General features: G+C 34.4%; 1 protein-coding gene across 30 annotated transcripts in view; it reads left to right on the forward strand.

Annotated features, from left to right (window-relative positions):
• Positions 1–21,243, forward strand: part of TBC1D5 (TBC1 domain family member 5) — a 529,331-nt gene that overhangs the window by 195,241 nt on the left and 312,847 nt on the right. The gene's annotated exons all lie outside the window — the stretch shown is intronic.

A 21,243-nucleotide genomic window follows, 5' to 3' on the forward strand; every position in this document is an offset into this window, starting at 1 on the left:
TTATTCACTTTAAACCCTGCCCTTGCTCTAATTATAATTAGTGGGAATCATCCTAAGGAGGGAAAAAAAGTCTTCCTTTCCTGGCGTAAAATTTTTCAGTGGTTTTCCTTTGCACTAATAATAAAATCAGACTCTTGATCATGATGTTCATGGCTGTCTTGCTTGTCTAGCCATGGTCAGATGTGTTAAGCCAGTTCTAAACAGACCTCCCCATATGCCATTGTTCTCTGACAGTATTCTTGCTTGATTCCTTCACAGCACTCATCTTTAAATGTAATCTTATATTTATTGGTTTCTTTAAAGTATAAACTTTATAAGGGTAGGAACTGTTGGTATACCTATTGCCCCACAGATACCACTGAATTAATAGCTAATAGATGAATGAATTATGGGGAGAAATAGACACATTTGAGAGATATTTAGTAGGTAGAATTGACGGCACTTGATATTTGGATATAAGGAAGTTATAAGGATGAGAAGTTTAAAGTGATTTTCAGTTTTCTGAGTTGACCAGTTAGGTCTGTGATAGTGTTTGTATTGAGATAGGGAGATCTGTAAGGAGGAACTTTTTGTGGTGCAGGTGGGACAGAGGATGGCAGAGAAGATGGTAAGTTCAATTTCAGATGTGAGTTAGAAATGCCTTATGACATTCAAATGAAGATATCCTGAAGAATTTGATATATGGGTCTAAAACTTAGTGTGCAGGTTGGTGCTAGAAATAAAGATTTTTCAGCTTAAGAATGATAGCAAAAACAATGTGAATGATTGTGATCACTCAGTAATAGCACCTAGCATGAGAAGAGGATCTAGAAGCAGTCTTAAGGAAAAAGCCAGTTTAAAGACCTTGTAGCAGAGAAGGACACTGTATAGGAGACTGACAGAGTGTCTAGAGAAGTAGAAGGAAAACTAGGAGTGTGGAGTCAAAGAAGCCAGGGGAAAATAAGTAAAAGTGACCCCAGTTAGCTAAGGTTTTAAGCAAACAGAAGTCTGCACAGGATAGAGTCATTGGTAACTATTACAAGCACAGTGTTTTTTGTAATCTCAGGAAGCCATAGTCTTGCATACTCTGTGTATTTCAAATAAACTAATGATGTGCTCTATACTAAACTGGTATGAGGAATAGAGGGAAAATTACAGTAGTATTTGAAAATTTTAAAATCACTGCAAGAAATGTCTAAGAATTTGGAAATTTGCAGTCTAGAGCAAAGATGGAGAGATTTGTAGATAGAGAGCCATTATTTTCATTGTAATAATAACAGAAGAAGAAAGGAAGATCTTTAGATACAGTTGGTTTATTAGATCAGTAACGGAGTTCAGTGAAATATCACTGATGTTTTAATCTCTCTCTGATCAGGTAATTTGCTAAAAGTGAGTGGTAAGATGAAGCATTTGAAGATTTGTGGAGAGTGACAAATGTTTGGATGATTTGCTAAAGAATATATAACTGTGGGGACCAAGTTGAGATAAGACATCATAATATATAGATATGCAAGCTTGCACATTTGCTTGATTATATGTAGCAGAATTCAGCACCTGGGATTTGGTCACAAAAGTAAACGGGTTTTGTTATGGGTGTATAAGAGGTACTCTTAAGAAAGGAGGTTGATGGTGGAGGAATTCATTGATGGTCTGAGAATATGAGGAAATTTGCTACCATGGAAAGAGGTTCTAAGAGGGCAGAGTAAAAAGTTTTGGAAGGGATGGAGGAGTCAGGGCAGATGAAGTATAGAGTACTGTGGTGATGGGAGTCCTAAAGGAAATACGGGAACAGTATATGAGTGTTTGGTATATACATTAATTTGATGGAATATTGTTAAATGGTAGCCAGTAGACTAGCTCAATACTTTCATTAATTCTGTGTAATAATTTGGATCTACATTAATTTAGATAGATTTTGGTTTGAACCTCTGGTGGTAAAGTGTAGATCCTTGAAATAAAAGACATGTCTTCTGGACTTAATTCTGATCCCTTTGTTTTTCCATAGAATTGTCCATTCCTTATTAATTGCATCTGGGTTTTATTTTTTTAATCTTTTTTTTAAAGATTTTATTTATTTATTCATAGAGGCAGAGAGAGAGAGAGAGGGGCAGAGACACAGGCAGAGGGAGAAGCAGGCTCCATGCAACAAGCCTGATGTGGGACTCGATCCCCTGTCTCCAGGACCACACCCCGGGCTGCAGGCGGCGCTAAACCGCTGCGCCACCAGGGTTGCCCTGCATCTGGGTTTTAGTTTTATTTCAAATTTTCTGTTGACGTGACAATTCTTTTATTTGCCCGAAGAGATAGGCTCTTTTAGAGGAGATTGTGTGAAGAGTCATTGATTTACCTTGTGGCTATACCTGAATGTTACTCATTTCCCAAGGTCATAGGAAAGGAGACCTCACTTCTGGCTCTAGTGGCAGACACAAGCTATAGCCCTGCAAAAGCTATTACCACTACTCCGTTGGGCAGAGTTGCCTGCAAAGGAATATCCATACATTAAGATATTTTCCCTGCTCTGCTTAGTCAGCCCTTATATTGCTCTTGGATCACCACAAATGGGAGGTTGTGTGCTGGTGATTTTGGTTGACTGGGTCTAGGAAAAGAGCAGATGATAGGTGATTTAGAGTGACAATATTATCTTAAAATCTTAGAAAATCAAAACCAAAAAAACCCCTTACTTATGTGAAATGACCTACAGTGGATAGCTTATCAAAGAATTTTATTAGTTGCTTTTGCTAATTTATTAGCGGGGCCAGAAAAGACAGTAGAGCCAGAGTTTGGACTGTTTCAATAATGACATACCCTAGTCTTAGTTCATAAGGCTTAGAAAAGCATTTCAGAGTTATCACCTGGGGTCTCATGCAGTTACAGCTCCTTTTTATTCATTTGTATATTAAAACAGATGTCCCCTCCCCCTATGGCTTAGTAGAGAAATGAGTAATTAGTCCCTTACAAGCATAATTTTCCAGGTCCCTCATACTGCTTTTAACTCCTTTCACAGTGTTAACCAATTTTAAAAACTGTATCTACCTAAGCTACTGTTTTTAAAAGATTATGGGCATTCTTACTTGATTTTACCCAGAGGGAAGAACTGAGTATCAGGGAAGATGAGATTATAAGAAAAAATTTAAACCTTACTCTGAGAGAATAACCAGGACCTCTTCAATCCCTATTCTGTATTTCTCCTGTTCTAGGGGAAATTCCCAAAGACCTGTTTTTCCCAAGTTGAAATCTTAAATCATCATCCTACTTTGCAATCAGCTGTGTAATAAAATAGCCAGAATATTTTTCAATAGAGCTCTTACTTTCGGTAAAAATTCTCTTTTCACGTAATAGGGGGCTTTAAAAAATTTTAATACCATTACAGATGGATATTTATAAAATTTCTTACAGACTTAAGTAAAGCACATAATGTGTGGTTCACTTAAAACATGCAATTTTAACAATTACTAAAGATCCAGTGATCTTCTCAAACAGTGAGGACAGAGAATAGTTAATTTACTGCACAGTTTTAATCTGTATTACATGGGTGAATGTTGATACCTACTTCAGCATATTTTAACAGTTTAGAAGTTATACATGTAATTTGTGGTAAAAAGAGATATCTGTTTTGTTGTGCTAATTTTATTATGATTTTCCTTCATTTTTGTAAATGTAGGTTTTTCTGTGGTTGTTCTTTGATATTCTGTTCTTAAAAGATCTCTTTACCAAAATTTTTGAAAATGTACTTTACCCTATTGATACATTGTTAATCTGATCAAGTATTTTTTATTAATTTGTATCTTACAAATATTAAAAATAGTTTTCCATCACTCTACTTTTGCTATAAGGAGAGCTTGCTTGCTGCTTGCTTATTAATTAAATAAGTGTTCTGAAATATGAAATAGTTTTCATGCAATACTTGTACTTTACTCTGGAGTTTGACCGTATATTGCTCCTTGAATTTCCTGAGAAGGAATCCCAGATGAGGAATATAGGAAAGCACAAGACAAGAAACATTATGTTAGCTTCAAGCTGTTTTATTTTTCACATTTTAGGAAAATCTGAGTGTTTTAAATAGAAGAAATTAAGTAGCTAGTAAATCACCAAAATTGTAATATCTCAAGTTATTTACTTTAAATGGTCATTTTCTTTTATTACATCTCCAATATTAAAAATATAATTTACTTGAGTGTTTGGAAATGATTTTCTACCATTTAGTAATTATTGTATTCCTATACATTATAGGGATTATCTTCATAGAATGTACAAATATAATTAGTTTTAGTTAGAAAAATCACCTACTAGCCTTGATTTATCAACAGATAAACAGTGAGAATTAACTATTATTTACTCAAGTCACATATAAGGTAGTGTGTGAGCCATGTAATCATTTATATTATGGGAATATGTGTACTTAAATAATAATTCTCCTACTTTCCCTTTTCTCCTTCTTTTTCTTCCAAATGTGGAAAGACTTAAATACAGTTGACTTTCTAGCATTACCGTTTAGTGACAATTTTAATAGAATATAACTGTTTAGGCTAGTCTTAGTGATATGGGAGAGCTTGGTTCTTTTCTCATGGAGTCAAAGAATGAATCTCCCGGAAAAAGGAGAGTGAGTAAAGCAATAGAAAAATTTTAAGTTAGGATAGAGAGAATGTTCTCAGGAGTGAAAGGGGTCCTGACTTGGTTGCCACTAGGGGCTTGTAGGATTGGTCTTTAATTGGAAGCCAACCAGGGAACCTAAATTCTTTTAACATCTCTATTGATAACACCATTGAGTAAGGACTAGTGGTAACAACTTCAATGGCTTACTTCGTTTTTAGGGTCTTGTAATTCTTTGTTGGTCACAAGTGGCTGTTATAAGACCCTCCCTCCCCCCTTCCCCCCAGCCTGGGACAGGATGGTCTGGTTTATTTATTTTTGGTTACCTTTCATCTCCATATTTTTGGGATTTTTGTGAGTCTGATTCCATGCTCCCCTACATGGACAGCCCTGCCTGTCCCTTAGTCATTAGAGTACTGCTATCAATTCAAATCTTTAATTAGACTTGTGAATAGATCTGTTATTATTAAACATAAATTTTCTTTTTTCTTTTTTTTTTTTTTCTTCTTGTTTTAAGCTCTTTTTTAGTGATACCCAGCATGGGGCTCGAATTCCCAACCCTGAGATCAGGGGTTGCATGTTCTTCCTACTGATAGCCAACCAGGAGCCTGTGAACTTGTAGATTTTCATCAGACATGTTGGCACGATGATTATAGAGATTTATAGAGGCACATATATTTTATCACACAGAGTAAGGGCTGCAGGCCACAGGACTGATGTTCATTTACTCCTATAAAAATAGCTATTGGTCATCTAGGAGCAGGGGATAGACTATTAAACAAATAGACCAAGGGCTTTCTCTCAAGGGAATTCACATTTAGCATGAGAGGGACAGTAAAAAATAAAGTACAGAAATAAGGAAAAATATATGAGATAGTGATAAATACTAGGCAAAGCATGAAAATAGGACAATCTTGTGAGGAATGACTGGATGCCCATGTTAGATTTTGAGAAATCACTCTAAGAAGATAATATTCTGCTAGATGTGAATGACAGATGAGAAGGAGCCAGGCATGCAAAGTTGGTGAGAGAGAGAAATTAGCAACAGCAATCACGAAAAAGGGAAGAGTTCATACAAAGGAAGAGCCTATCCCAGGATATGAATAGTCCTGTTATATTGGAGGAACTGGAAAATATCATTGTGGCTGGAGCACCATGGGTGGTTTAGGAATGGTACAGGTAGGGTCTAATAGGCAGAGGCCAGATTATAAGGATTTTGTAAGTTAAGTTTGAAGAGTATAAATTTTGTTCTAAAGACCAGGGGTTATTTAACAGAATGTATTGTCTGTGTTGAACAGTTCAGTTTCTTTTAGGAAATGAGAGCCATAACTATTTTTTTTAAATATATATCCTTATGACTTGGTCCTAGGCATTTAGTAAGTAATGCCTGATTTACACAGAATTGTATTATTTTTAAAATATATTTTCATATTGCAGTTCTTTGTACCAATCTTTGTTTCCTCATTCTCAACATTTTAACTGTTTATAATGATGAAGTAATTTCTGCTTAATCTATGATAAAAGAATGTCTTAAAATTAGCTATTTATCTAAAGCTCGGTTACTTCTATATTTTAGGCCATGCTATGGGTATTAAAATAGTAAATGCAGTCTAGTGTGACCTTTTTTGTTTGACCCATTGTGTGTGTGTGTGTGTGAGAGACTTTGGGGGTGGGGCATATAATCATTATTTTCTCTTTGCTGATGTAATGGAAAAATTTGCTCCTCTAGGACATATTAGAACAATGTATTTAATGCTCTTCAATTTAATTTGCTAGTATCACAATTAATACAATTAAGGTCACTTGAAATGAAACTATTAACAAATTGAGTAATTTACTTTAACAATGTCAATGTGTTCTCACAATTACATTTGCTTTAATTAGTGTACAAGCTATTATTTAATAGCATACTTCACATGGAAAAATGTAATAATGTATTCTTAGTTCCTTATAACAGAAAGAAACTTTTAATGGAATGATAATTTTGTGGAAGAGCTGCTATAGATATAAAGTGATGGAAGACAAAGTACAAAGCCAGAAAGCAAAGCTTACAAGAATGTAAATACAAAATCCTTTTTTGGCACTTACACTATATGTCCTATTTATTATTGTGTAAATAGTATTGGAAACTATTAATGATAGTTAGTGATGAGAACACAAATTCAGGAACATTTTAAGTGTTCATTTGTATCTGGTTTTTGCTTATCATAAAATTTTTGAAAATCATAAAATAGGTAATTTCTAATTAATGAGTAAAATGGAGAGGAGCAGAATGATGTGGAATACTTAAAGTAGGAAGCAAAAAGTTTCAGTTCTCAAATCTGCTTTAAAAACATTTTAGTACAAATATTTCTTACCTTAAGACTTTAAGAGCTGATTAAAAAAAGCTCTTCTACTCATCCTACTCTGTATCGAGATCAGAAGATCCAGATGAAGAAATAGTTCTATTTCTCTTTCTATATATGCAGAGTAAGGGGAAACAGATGAATTGTCAACCAAGTCATAATTAATAAGATATGCTGTTCTCTGTAAACATGAGAGCAAGATTTACTATCATGTAATCAAGTGGTGATTTTATATGGAAGGGATATAAATGCAATCCAGATAATTCAATACTCTAATTTTTAAAATTAGTTTGATAGTCTTTTTGCTTAGTTTGATTGATTTAAGTTTCTGTTGCTTTCATTTTCTTTCCTTTTTTCCCCTTTGGTTAATGATAAAAATTTGTAAAATTGCAAGTAAAGAAGGAAGCAGGCATAAGAGTAATTAGGTAATAAATATTTAAACATAAAATGCAAGAATCTTAGAGAATCCACAGATGTTGAAAAATTAACTATAGTTCTCATTTCTAGAAAGGGATTTCGTAGGAGTAGAGTATATTAAGTTCTTTTTAGTACTTTTGAATGTTTATACAACAGTCTCCCATTGGTTTTCATTGTGTGTCCCAGGCTCTGAATTCAATCTACCAGGTTCTTAGATGAGTCAGAATAGTATAGTGTACTAGTAGAACAATCAGTTTAACAATGGTGGAAAATTATTTTAGGTAATTCTTTAAATAGCATTTTGAGTTTAGCATGGGTAAACTACTAATTAGTTGCTACATATACTATACTAAGCCGTTCTCATTTGGTCTGGATTTAATTCTTTTTATATAACTAATCTCTAAATTCTATCTTGAATTTTAAAATGATTTGTCTATTGATTCCTTGCCCTATGCTATAGAATATTAGAAGAGTAACTGGAATTGATTATTTAAATGCTTGATCTTTAAAATACAAGAGATTTTAAAAAGAAACATTGATTTGTTAAGTTAGCTGCTTTTTTTCCTAGCGACCTGAGTTTTCTTAGATTAAATGAAGTAGAACTTTGTTAAAATTAAAACTTTTTTCTTTGAAAGGCACTGTTAAAGAGACAAGACACAGACTGGGAGAAAAATTTTTGCAAGACATAGCTGATAGGGACTCCTGGGTGGCTCAGTGGTTGAGCATCTGCCTTTGGCTCAGGGCGTAATCCCAGATCCCAGGATCAAGCCCCACATAGGGCTTTCTACAAGGAGCTTACTTCTCCCTCCTCCTATGTCTCTGCCTCTCTCTCTGTCTCTCATGAATAAATAAATAAAATCTTAAAAAAAAAAAGACATAGTTGATAAAAGACTGGTATCTATAATATACAAGAACTTTTATAACTCAACAATAAGAAAACAAACAACCCAATTAAAAAATGGACAAAATATCTGATCAAAAGCCCCACAAGGAAGATATACAGATGGCAAACAAGCATAGGAAAAGATGCTAAATATCAGAGGTCATGAGGATATTGTAAATTCAAATGAGACAGGTATGCACACACTTATTAGAATGACTAAGATCCAATGCACTGACATCACTAAATTCTAGTGAAGATGTAGAGCAACAGAACTCTTCTTTCATTGCTAGTGGGAATGCAAAATGGTACAGCCACTTTCGAAGACAGTTTGGCTTTTTTTTTTTTTTTTAAGATTTTATTATTTATTCACGAGAGACACATACAGAGAGTGAGAGGGAGAGAGACAAAGACACAGGCCGAGGGAGAAGCAGGCTCTATGCAGGGAGCCTGATGGGGGACTCAGTCCTGGGACTCCAGGATCATGCTTTGGGCCGAGGCAGGCACTAAACCACTGAGCCACCCGGGGATCTCCCCCCACCCCCTTTTTAATGAAGCTAAACACATACTTACCATATGATCTTGCAATTGCACGCCTTTGTATTTTCGCAAATGAACTGAAAACTTATGTCTGCACGTAAACCTGCACAGTGTTCATAGCACTTTTATTCATAATTGCTAAAACTTGGAAGCTTCCAAGATGCTTGTCAGTAGTCAAATGGATAGACTTTGGTACATGTATGTTAGAATTATTATTCAGTGATATAAATGACATATTAAGCCATAGAAGGACCAGGAGGAACCGTAGATGCATATTGCTAAGTGAAAGAAGCCAATCTGAAAAGTCTGCATACATAATTCTAATATTATATTCTGTAAAAGGCAGAACTCTGGAGACAGTAAAAAGACCAGTGGTGGTCATTAGGGGCAGGGTGAGGTGGGGAGGGATGGAAGGTTATATAGGTGGAGCACGTAGGTTCTTTAGGAAATGGACACTATCTCGTGTGATACTGTAATGGTGGGTACAAGTCTTTATATATACAAGTTAAAACCCATAGAGTGTACAAAGGAAGAGTAAACCCTAACCTAAATTATGGACCTTTGTTAATAATAATGTATCACTATTGATGGCATCAGTGCAACAAATATACTGCACTAGTGCAAGATGTGAATACAAGAGGAAACTAGTATGTGAGGGTGAGGGCTATATGAAAACTATACTTTCTGTTCATATTTTTTAAGCCTAGAAAAGCTCTAAAAATAATGTTTAAAAAATCTATTGGTCCTCTTTCATTGCTTTTTACTTTTTCTTTTTTTTAAGATTTTTTATTTATTCATGAGAGAGAGAGACAGAGAGACAGGCTCCATGCAGGGAGCTTGATGCGGGACCCGATCCTGGGACTCCAGGGTCACGCCCTGGGCTGAAGGCCACGCTAAACCACTGAGCCACCCAGGCTGCCCTGCTTTATACTTCTTCAAGTGGTACCATACCTTTATCTTCATTCATTATGCCAGTTGAATATAGAACACATGCTTAGTTTATTTGAAATATACAAATACTCAAGACTAGGGATTCTTGAAATGACAAATTATTAAAAAAAAAAAAAAAGTGTGTACATTCTCTGCTTATAACAACTCCCAGTTAATTCAAACCTTAGTTTGTAATAGTTCTGTCTCTCTCCTAAAATAGGCTGAATCCTTTTATAATGTAATCCTTTGGGTAGATAGCCTTTTATCATCAGTGTTACCTATCAGTCTAATCCTTTAACAGTATGTTTTTATTTATTTTAGAGCAAGCAGAGCAAGCATGGCAATGGTGTGAGGGGCAGAAGGAGAGAATCTTCAAGTGGACTCCTGCTGAGCTTGAAGCTCAGCTTGGAGCTTGAAGCTGGATTCAGGGGTTTGTTCTCACAACCCATGAGATCATGACCTGAGCTGAAGCCTAGAATTAGATGCTTAACCAACTGAGCCACCCAGGTGCCCCTGTTTAAGTTTTTAAGAGCATTTTCTCTTTAATTGTGAGCAAAACTTTTTTTTTTTTTTTTGTATGACCCAATTCTTGATTCTAGATTGGAAATAGTCTAGTCTCATAATCACTGGAACATTACTCTCAGCCGTACTTTTAGGAGTTTTCTTGGATTTTGAAAGATTGGTTACTTATAATTAACAGGGTAAAAGGGAAATCTTACTTTCATTGTCATGTGCCAATGTAAGGTAAATTTTATACTAGATTACTTTTTAGAACTGAGGTTAGCAAGTTTTCTTTTAAGGGTCAGGCAGTAAATATTTTAATTTTGTAGGTCCTGGCATTTTAACCTGAAAGCAGTCATAGACAATTTGTAAACAAATGTCTGTGGATGTGTTTCAATAAAACGTTATTTACCAAAACAGGAGGTCCACCAGTTTGGCCCCTTGGGCTGTAGTTTGTTGATATCTATTTTAGAGTAACTATTGCTCTGTTATTACAATAAGTAAGAAAATAAGCCTTTTTTCAAAGTTTTCTTTAAATAGAATATCTTAATAACTGGGTTTTAGAGCGTTGGGATTATTGAACCTTGAGTGTTTTACATGTATTTAGAGGCTGCTTGTCAAAAAAACATTTATTTTAAGACCCTTAATATACTCACTGAATTTAACTGGATTGCAGGTATGCTATTTAAAGAAATATACTAATTTTTGTACACTGATGTTGAATCCTGCAACTTTACTGAATTCATTTATAAACTGTGTGTGTTTATTCTTTAGTATTTTCTCTATATAAGATCATGTCACCATTTAATAGTAATCATTTTACTTCTTTTTCAATTTGAATGCCTTTTTTTTCCTTGCCTAATTACTCTGGCTAGAATTTTTAGTATGATGCTGAATAGAAATAGTGCCTTGTTTGTGATTTTGGGGAGATGCTTTCAGTCTTTTATCATTGATTAATGTTAGCTGTGAATTTTTCATAAAAGCCTTTTTTTATGTTGAACTTCCCTTCCATTCCTAGTTGTTGAGTGTTTTTATCTGGAAAGGATGTTGGATTTTGTCAGATGCTTTTTCTACATCAACTGAGATGATCGTACCATTTTTCCTTCATTTTATTAATGTTGTGTATTACATTGATTGATATTTCTAAACTGAACCAGTTTTGCATTCCTGGGATAAATTCCATTTGGTTATGATGTAAAATACTCTTAAAATGCTGTTGGATATTATTAGCTAGTATTTTGTTTAGGATTTTTATGGGGGAGAGAGTGAGGGAGAGATCTTAAGCAGGCTCCACACCCAGCATATGAGCCCAATGCAGGCCTCCATCTCACAATCCTGAGATCATGACCTGAGCTGAAATCAAGAGTCAGTCAAATGCTTAACCAACTGAGCCACCCAGGCACCCCTTGTTGTGGATTTTTATATTTATATTCATAAGAGATACTAGTCTATAGTTTTCTTAAAATATCTTTTTCTCACTTGGTATCAGGGTAATGCTGGCCTTGTAGGTAATGCTGTCTCCTAGTTTTTGAAAGAGTTTGAGAAGGATTAGTGTTCATTATTATTAATATTTGGTAGAAATATCAGTGAAGACATCTGGTCCTGGTCTTTTGAGGGGAGTTTTTTGATTACTGATCCAATTGTGTTCTTCTTACAAGTCTGTTCAAATTTTCTCAAGTCAGTTTGTGTGTGTTTAGGAACCTGTTCATTTCATTTAGGTTATCAAACGTTAGGTGTACAGTTGTTTGTAGTATTTTTTATAATCTTTCTTATTTCTGTAAGGTCTGTAGTCTCCACTTTTATTTCTGATATTTTTTAGTATTTTTCTATGTCAGCTAGCTAAAAATTTGTCAAATTTTGTTATCTTTTCAAAGAACCAACTTTTGGGTTCACTGATTCTCTTGATTGTTTTTCTACTCTCTATTTTATTTATCTCTGCCTCATTCTTCTTGTTCTTTTTTCTTTTTCCTCTGAGACTAAATAATCATCAGACTTATATTCAAGTTTCCTGATTCTTTTTCTACCTGCTGAAATCTGCTGTTAAACCCCGCCAGTGAATTTTAATTTTATTTAATGTACTTTTCAGCTCCAGGATTACTATTTTGTTTCTGTTTATACTGTTGATCTTTTCATTAATATTTTCTGGCATCCTTTATTTTTTTGTGGTTCCCTTTAGGTGTTTGAATGTATTTATGACATTCAATGGCATTTATGATATTCAATGTCTGGGCTTCCTCAGGAACATTTTCTGATAATTTTTTTTCTTATGAATGAATGGGCCATACTTTTTTTTTTAATTTTTTATTTATTTATGATAGAGAGAGAGAGAGAGAGGCAGAGACACAGGCAGAGGGAGAAGCAGGCTCCATGCACCGGGAGCCCGACGTGGGATTCGATCCCAGGTCTCCAGGATTGTGCCCTAGGCCAAAGGCAGGTGCTAAACCGCTGCGCCACCCAGGGCTCCCCGAATGGGCCATACTTTATTGTTTCTTTGCATGCTTCTTAATTTTCTGTCGAAATCTTGATTATTTTGAGTATCAGTGTGGTAACTTCCTCCTTGGGGTTTATTGTTTCTGGTACTTGCACGTTGTTGTTTTAATGACTTTTATAAACTATTTCTCTAAAGCCTGTGTTCTTTGTGTGTATAATAATGAAGTCTGTGTTGTATTAGCTTAGTGCTCAGCTAGTATTTTGACAAATTTTCCTTTAGTACCTGGAGCTGAAATAAGATGGTATATTAGTCTTATTAAGGCACTCCTTCATTACTTAGCCAGGCTTTTTACAACTTTGCTTATCCTTTACTTCCTCCTTGCATGGAGAATGAAGTTCAGCCAGAGGTAACATTTTGAGTCTCTTCACACTTTTTCTGAATATGCATATGGCCCTCTTGATTCCCTCAGACATGTGAGAATTTCTGAAAGTCCATATTCCCCCACATACCTCCTTTCCCAACCCTTTCCTGCCTAGGCTATATGATTTCTCTGTTGCTTGTCCTAGCTTATTTCTTGCCTTAGTCTGCCGTGGCCAGTACTTTTAACTTTCACTGCTTTTAGCGAATGCCACCAGGGAATTTGCCCTAGTCCTGAGAACACTCCACGTTGGAAAAACAAAGGCTGGTACTTGCACTGTTCCTTTTTTAGAGATTTGCCAGACAGGTGAAACATTCAACCACTTTTCTTTCAGAACAGAGTCTGTATAGCTCACTCTGGCATTAGCAACCTGCACCAGGTTACTACAAAGTAGCAGCTTCAGTCATCATTAATCTTTCCTCTGTTGCTAAGTTTTTGACTAAATATCAGAGTTCTGCAAAAGTTGATTCTTGGAATTTTTTGCCAGCTTAGTTGTTTCTGTGAAGGAATGGGACCCTGGAGTTCCCTACTCTGCCATTTTCCAGAGTCACTTTTATTGATACACTCTGAAGAGGCTTTTATGATAATTAAAAAAAATCTTATCTTTAAAAGTAATTGAATATAGAAAGCAGAAAAACTACCAGTAATATTTTCAGATTTGTACAGAAGAACCACAAACCTCACAATACCTTAAAAACAAAAAAAAAAACAACCCCGTTTCTTATTTCAGCACCAGAACCACTTAATAAATCCTAGATATCAACTTGCTTTATTTTTCTTCCATTATTATTAGAAGGTGGCAGGGATAGTAGCATCGTACTTTAAAATTTCTCAGTGTTAAAGTTACATACTCTAATAAAATTTCCAGGTTTTTTTTATATTTAATGTATTTCTGTTAAGTAGCTGAGTGTTGTCCAGACTCTTTGCACATTTAAAGAATTAAATGTTATTCTTTTTTATTTTAAGAAGATTCAGGTTGGATTAATGTTGGTTCCTCATCCTTTTTCCTTTGTGTAAGTGCAGAGACCCTATCTTGGGCCCTGTGAAATCACTCTTGGGAAGGTTGATTTAGACTGTGGTTGGTTATATACCTGTGTGCTCCCTGTTATCCTGGTTGTAAAGGTCCTCTCAGGGTACTTGGAGTAAGAAAGATGATTACCCAACCAGGAATGGGAGACTTTCTCTCAGCTATTGAGTTTCTGATTAATTTGTTCTTGAAGTTTTAGTTCCACTCTCACAGCATCATAAAGTAATTTTTGTTATCCTTTGATCAGGCCTTATGATTAAGTTTCTCCAAATTATGACATCAGGAGTGTGACAGGTTCATACTGAGAGAGAGTGTTATGTACCATATTGTGTTGAAAAGCCCTTCTGTTCATGTCCTTAAGGATAAAACAGATATCGCTATAGCCTTACTTCCTCTCAAGGCAGTGGTCTTAACTTTGGCAGGCTTTTTATTACTGAACTTGCTTTCCATCCTATAATTTTCTCATGTTCAGCTACTCTCCAGTTATGATGGTACATTCTCAGTGTCCTAGTATAGAATCTCTATTTTCCTTAAATCTTGGTGGATTAATGACAAAAGATTAGCACTAGGGTAAAAATCTTGCTCTTTTTCTATCTGAAAACACCTTTGCAAGTACATAAGTATGAATGAATCACAAATTAACCTTAGTAATGAAAGGAGACTGCTTGGTGGGAGGGATCTTTGATACTTTCTCAGTTATCTCCAATATTTTTGCCTAATAAGGCCATTTTCTTTAATCAGTTGTCCTTGAGAAAAGCTTTTGAAGATACAATTATGATTGTTTTCTTAAAGTTATCATATCTGGGTAGCTATATTTAATAATTAATGTAATTTTATTTTAAAAAGCGTATTGTATGGGCCAGAATGACCTATAGACAGTATTTAATTTTTAGTCATTTTGGAGGTTAAATTATTTTTTGCAGCTGTTAAGCATAATACTTTAATAGCTCTTTATGTACATTTAATTAATTGCACGTTAAAATTAACATCACAAGTAACTTAGTAACAAGTTAAAAATAAATCTTTTGTTAATCAAACTTCACACAGATATATAGTAATTAAATATTTGACACATTTTTATACCTTCTACTTTTAATGATTTCAGAATGTGATTAATTTGAACATGTGAACACTGTTAACTATAAAATTCATACGTGAATTTTGAAATTAGTTGTATACATACCAGACCTATTTGCATATTGCATTTCAAAACTCAGGATAATAGTCTACGTATAAACAGACCAGAATTGAATAGAAATTCTGGTAGTGGATGGGCCAGTTAAATACAAAATTTTGACTGGTTCAAGTCAAAGAAAGTAACTGATTTTGAGCCATATTAATTGCCAAGGCAAATATAAATAAGTTTCATTTGAACCTTCTGTATAATCAAATGCATGGAAATAATTAGAATTGGTAACCTACACCTTACTGGGAACTTTTTGCAGGGGAGGGAACACTTAAGCAGAGTTTTAAATTGCCGTTTATAGAAGTTATATATATACCAACTTGCCATTCCTAATGGAGTTTATTTGATTTTAAAGATGGCTGTTATATTAAACCTTTTTCCAAAGAGTTGAGAGGTGGTGTTCTTAAACATTTAGGCAAGGGACTGAGTTCCATCAGGTACCTGGCTTGAGTGATGGGAAAACCAAGAAACGTTTACATGCTTAGTAATTTCTTGCCATTAAAACACACACACACACACACACACACACACACACACACACAGACCCAGACACACAGATTAAGGGTATATTTATGCACAATCTGGCCTTTTAACAAAGAAAAATAAGCCTGTGTTTGGGCTGCCACTGCTACGAACAAAACAGCTGAGACTTTAATGAACACCATACTGAGGGCATGCAGGACATAAGGCGAATTAAGCAGGTTACAAACTGCACATCTTCTGTTTAGATACAAGAGATCTCCCCAACCCTGACAATTAGTTGCACTGACAAGGCAAGCAGATAGACAGAAACAGAAGGAGATCGTTTGTATCAATTTGAGAAATAGAACTAGTAATGAAACAGAATACTCTTACTTTAAAATTGTTCTTGTACTCTATTTTTTCCCAAAACAAATACACACAGTTAAACAAAAGCTTCTTTTATTTTGTTTGCAAATAAAGACCACCATGATTTTTTTTTTTTAAGAAAAGATTTTCTGGACACTCAAACTAATTTTAATCTTGGTAACCTGACAGCTTTGTTTAAACACTGAATATGAGTTTCCTTTCATGAAAATCTTTTCAAAGTATAGCAGTTCAGCTGTGAAAACCTGAATACATTAGTGATGACAAAGAAGCTCCAGAATGAGCCAACATTTGTTTTGTTCTTTTACAACATTTCTTGATGAATTGCATACACAAAAGTGTTGCAGGGTTGTTTAAATTTTTCCCTATTTCTTTGCTAATAAATGTCTTTGTGTTTACCTTTTTAGCTAAAATGCCTTATTATTAATCACTTTAAATTATTTTTTAAACAAAAATGACTTTAAGAAGTTTTTTTTAAAAAATATGACTTAAAAGTATCTATTACACAAACATTTAAACATTTAATTTATGTGATTAAACATCACAGTGCATTACTCATGTTTAAGTTTTGATCATTGTTTTCTAGAGTAAACCTCTTCCAAATACAAGGTGTTTATTTAAGGATCATTTCCTTTGTCTTAAGTGACAAAGATGAGTCATTTGAAAAAAAAAAAGCTATATGGATATATTTTCATGTCATACTTTTTTTTAAAGATTTTATTTATTTTTTTTTAGAGAGAGAGCAAGGAGAAGGGCAGAGGGGGAAAGGCAAGAATCCCAAGCAGACCCTGCCCTGAGCATCAAGACCCTGAGATCAGATCCTGAGGTCAAAACTGAGAGTTGGACACTTATCTGACTGAGCCACCAAGGCGCCTCTTAATGTATTACTTTTTTAATGGTTGCAGGATATTTAGTCAACATTGTCATTCTTAGGAAATGATTGCTCATTTTTCTGAAATAAATATTTTTTAGATTTTTTTATTTTTTTAATTCACATACCTTCAAAAAGGTTTAGGCATAATTTGAGACATATTCTGTAAAGATTAACTTTCCTTTTCTGTTTTTTGAAGTTCAAATATGTTTTTTGTTTCATTTACAAAATAATTCTCAGTAAAAACGTATTTAAGAAAAATTTAAGAAAATTGCAAAAAATTTAAAAAATTGCAAAAACTTGCAATTTAAGAATTATTTTCTAGAAAGTTCCTTGAACTATACTTTGATATATTTTATGCTTACAGATTGAAAATGTTTTCAAATAGTGTATATCTGAGCTCAGTAATTAAAATGAGCTGTTGGCTAATTACATGTTTGGTATAAGCCAAGCAATAATATTTCATGTTATTCATAAGTAGGCTCTTGGTTAGTTTTTGCTTTATAACAAGCTATCCCTTAACTTAGTTTCATAAAACAATAAGCATTTTTTTTTTTTTACTGCCAATGAGAAAGTGTGAGTAAGCTGGATAATTCTCTTGTTTTGGGCTGGGCTTGATTATATGTCTAGGGGATAGCTGGTCTAAAATGGCCTCACTTGTGTGTCTGGCAGTTAGCTGACTGTTGAGTGGAGTGATGGAGTGACTCAGACACATGTTTCAGCCTTCGGCAAGCTAGCCATTGCTTGTTTACATGATGGTGTCAGCATTCCAGGAAGACAAACAGAAGCTCAGGGTTTCACATGAAGTAGGCTTGGTACTGGCACTTTGTCACAGCTACCATATTTTGTTGGCTGAAGCAAATAACAAAGCTAGCCAGGGTAAAGTGGTAGCAAAATTGTATTTATGTATACTATCAGTGAACAATCCAATAATAATTTTAAGCCAAAAATCTCTATTCACAGCAGCATTAAAAAGAATTAACTGCTTAGGAATACATTTGACAAAAGAAACCTAGGAATTATACTGTAAACTACAAAACATTACCCTAAGGAAGATAAAATAAATGAAGAAAATTTCATGTTTATGGGTTAGAAAGCTCATGATGCCACTGCCTCTTGATGGAAGGATTTGGAAAGCTATACCACAAGAGGCATGTATTTAGAAAGGGGAATAATCAGGGCTGTTAATACCATCAGCTTGTTACATAAACAATTATGATAAAAATGTATTTTATGTTAACAAAAATCAGTCAAAAAGGATTGCATGCCAGAAAGTACAAAAGAATCAACTGAAATATCTAAGCAGTGTGGTACCTAGTGGAAAACAACTAAGCAAAAATAATAATAATTTGCTATATTTCTGGAATTACCAGATAAAAATCACATATGACATGAATTATGTTAAGATCTTATGTTTAAGATCATATTTTAATTTTTTTAGCTGTAGGCTATTTTTTAATTTAAATTCAATTAACATATTATGTATTAATAGTTTCAGAGGTAGAGGTCCGTGATTCATCTGTCTTATATAACACCCAGTACTCATTACATCATGTGTCCTCCTTAATGTCCATCACCCAGTTAACCTAAGAGCTTATCTTTAAATAAGATCTTTAAACAAGTAAAATGTAACTTTAGATTATTTCTAAAGAGAGATTTCTGGAGAGATTCCTTAAACCTGGAAAATATCTTTTTAAAATTCATCCTGAATTATAAGCTAGTTAAAAATTTTTGTCAGTAAGAGGATTGCCCGGGTGACTCAGTCAGTTAAGCATCTAACACTTGATTTCAGCTCAGGCCATGATCTCAGAGTTGTGGGATTGAGCCCCTTTAGGCACCACGCTCAGTGGGAGTTTGCTGGAGATTCTCTCCCACTCTTCCTCTGCCCCTCCCCACTACACGCTTATGTGCATGCAGTCTCTTTGTTTCTAAAATAAATCTTTTATAAAGAAGTAAGAAAATATTGTGAACATTTTTTATGACAAAACATTTGAAAACTAAGATGAAGTAGAAAATTTTCTATTAAAAATTATTAAAGGGTTGCCTGGGTGGCTCAGCAGTTGAGCATCTGTCTTCTGCTCATGGGATTGAGTCTCACATCGGGTTCCCTGCAAGGTGCCTGCTTCTCCCTCTGCCTATGTCTCTGCCTCTTTCTCTGTGTCTTTTACGAATAAATAAATAAAATCTTAAAAAAAATAAAAATTATTAAAACTGAAATACTATTCAATCCATTTTAAGTAAAATACTAAGTATGCAATTAGACTAGAGTATGTCTGTCACCATGGTACATTCTCAGACCTTAGACCTTATTCATTGTATAGCTTAAAGTTTGTACACTTTTACCAACCTCTCCCTAATCCCCTGCTAGCCCTTATCCCTCACTTTTCTACTGCTCTTAAAATCTGCCTGCTTGCCTTAGCTCCTTCCTTCCTTCCTCTTTCTTTCTCCTCCCTTATTTTCCTTTTCCTATTACCTTTCCTTTATGGATCCTATATATAAGTGATACTATCTGTCTTTCCCTTTCTGGCTTATTTCACTTAGTATAGTGCCCTCAGTGTTGTTTCATGTTGTTGCAAACAGCAAGATTTCTTTTATTATGGCTGAGTATTGAATATTCCATCGTGTGTATGTGTACGTGTGTACACACCACTTTTTCCTTATCCATTCATCCATTGTCAGGCACTTAGACGTTGCTGCCATATCCATTGTGAATAGTGCCGCAATGATATTGATAACCTGTTTTTATTTCCTTTGGATATATACCCAGAAGGAGGATTGCTGGATCACATGGTAGTTCTATTTTTAATTTTTTAAGAAACTTTTTTACTCTTTTCCATAGTGGTTGTGCAAGTTTACATTTCCATTAACAGTGCACCAGGGTTCCCTTTTTTCCACATTCTTGCCAAAATTTACCTTTGGTCTTTTTGATACTAGCCATTCTGACAGATGTGAGGTGATATCACATTGTGGTTTTGATTTGCATTTCCCTTATGATTAGTAATGTTGGATACCTTTTAATGTACCTATTAGCCATCTATATGTCATCTTTGGAAAATTCCCAACAAAATCAATTTTTAAAACATTGTTTTTGGTTTTTTTTGCTATTGAGTTGTATGAGTTCTTTATATATTATGGATATTAACCCAATATCAGATATATGATTTGTGAATATTATTTTTGGTTCCATACATTGCCTTTTCATCTTATTGATGATTTCTTTTCCTGTGCAGAACTTTTTAGCTTGTTGAAAACCCACTTGTTAATTTTTGCTTTTCTTGCCTTTGCTTTTGGTTTTAAATCCAAAAAAATCATTTCTAATTCCAGTGTCATGAGCTTATCCCCTGTGTTTTCTTCAGAAGTTTTATGGTTTCAGGTCTTACATTCAAGTTTTAATCCATTTGGAGTTGATTTTTTTTTTTTAATGGTGTAAGTTAAAGCTCCAGTTTCATTTTTTTACAGTGGCTGTCCAGTTTTTCTAACACCATTTACTGAAGAAATTGTCCTTTCCCCATTGTATATTCTTGGCTCCTTTTTAAAAAAAATAATTGACTATAAATGCAGGAGTTTATTTCTGGGCTCTACATTCTGACCTGTTCATCTGTATATCTGTTTTTTATGTGAATTCCACATTGTTTTGATTAATACAGTTTGAGACCAACATACTTTCAGCTTTGGTTTTCTTTCTTAAGATTGTTTTGGCTATTTGAGGTCTTTCATAGTTCCATAAAAATTTTTGGATTGCTTTTTCTATTTCTGTGAAAAAAATGCCATTATATGCTTTTTTTAAAAAAAATTGAAATATAATGACATATAACATCATGTTTCAGATGTACAGCATAGTGATTCAACTTTTTTTCTATACTCTGTTAGCAACTTTTCTTTTTAAAGATTCATTTATTTTAGGGAGGGAGAGGCAGAGGGAGAGGGACAGAATGAATCTCAAACAAACTCTCTCCTAAGCACGGAAGCCCAATGTGGGGCTCAGTCTCACAACCCTGAGATCATGACCTGAGCTAAAATCAAGAGTTCAATGATTAACCAACTGAGCCACCCCCTTAGCAACTTTCATACATAACATATTAATAATAGTCACCATGCTAGACATTACATTCTATGACTTTATTTTATAACTAGAAATTTGTGCCTTTTGTCTTTAACCCATTTCACTCACCCTCATACCTTGGTTCTGACAACTACCAATCTGTTCCCTTGTATCTCTGAACTCTTTAAATTCAACATATGTGGAGATCATATGGTATTTGTCTTTTTCTGACTTATTTCA

This window comes from Vulpes vulpes, chromosome 11 (assembly GCF_048418805.1).
Source record: "Vulpes vulpes isolate BD-2025 chromosome 11, VulVul3, whole genome shotgun sequence".
In the NCBI taxonomy this organism is placed as follows: domain Eukaryota; kingdom Metazoa; phylum Chordata; class Mammalia; order Carnivora; family Canidae; genus Vulpes; species Vulpes vulpes.